This window comes from Microtus ochrogaster, chromosome 10 (assembly GCF_000317375.1).
Source record: "Microtus ochrogaster isolate Prairie Vole_2 chromosome 10, MicOch1.0, whole genome shotgun sequence".
NCBI classification, from domain to species: domain Eukaryota; kingdom Metazoa; phylum Chordata; class Mammalia; order Rodentia; family Cricetidae; genus Microtus; species Microtus ochrogaster.
The window spans coordinates 43,139,651-43,140,663 of record NC_022016.1 but is presented as its reverse complement, the minus strand read 5'-3'; positions in this window follow the sequence as shown (position 1 = coordinate 43,140,663).

Below are 1,013 nucleotides of genomic sequence, written 5' to 3'. Positions count from 1 at the left end.
CCGGCATGTGGGGCACACCTGTAATCCCAGCACTCAAGAGGCTAAAGCAGGAAGGTGGCAAATTCAAGGCCAGCCTGCATGTATTGTAAAAGCCCATCTCAGCTGGGCATGGGAGTGCATGTCTTTAATCCCAGCACTCCAGGGGCAGAGGCAGGTGATCTGTGGGAGTTCCGGGACAGACAGAGCTGTATAACAGAGAAGCCCTGTCTCAACAACCACAATTTTAATGAGCTGTGACTAGTGCATGAAGTACATGATATACTTTAATAAAAGTGTGAAATGTGCTTTTAATATTCTAGCTGGCTGCTACCTGGAGAATGGGGCAGAGCTACCGAGCTCCTACGACTGTCTGCCCACAGCTCTGCTCACTGCTCAAATGCCCTGGACCCTGGTCCTGCCTCTCAGTCATCTCAGTCCCTCTCCTGCCTCACCCCTTTAGACTCCAGTCAACTGCCTCTTGGGATCTGATTCAGACTGTGGCCTCTAGTCTATCACCCTACCAGATAGACTTTGCCTGCCTGTCACCTGTCACCACAAATGACAGATCAGTCCTCGACCCTAATTTAGGCTGGGGTGAGCTGACGGTTTAGAAGAGGGAGTCTCAGAAGAGTCCTGTGTCAGACTAACACGGCTTACCAAAAATGGGTCCCATTCATTGATCGCTGCCCGCAAGCACCTTCCAAAGGATGGCTACCATTTACCGAATGCTCACGGTGTGCCAAGAACTCTTCAGAGCACTTTGTGTTGAGTCACTGAGCCCTGAGGAATACCCATGGGGTATTAATTACCTCCATTGTACAGAAGCCCTGGAGGGACAGAGACAGCCTCTCGCCTAAGGATGCAAAAACATAAAGAGCAGTTCCGGGAGGCAATCTGACTTGAGCCTGTAGTCTTGCCTATTTTCTGAAACAGGTCTTATGTAGTCTAGGCTGATCTGGAACTCTAAATCCTCCTGCCTCTGTCTCCAGAGTGCTGATATTAGAGGCATGAGCATGACGCCTGACTGACTGAGC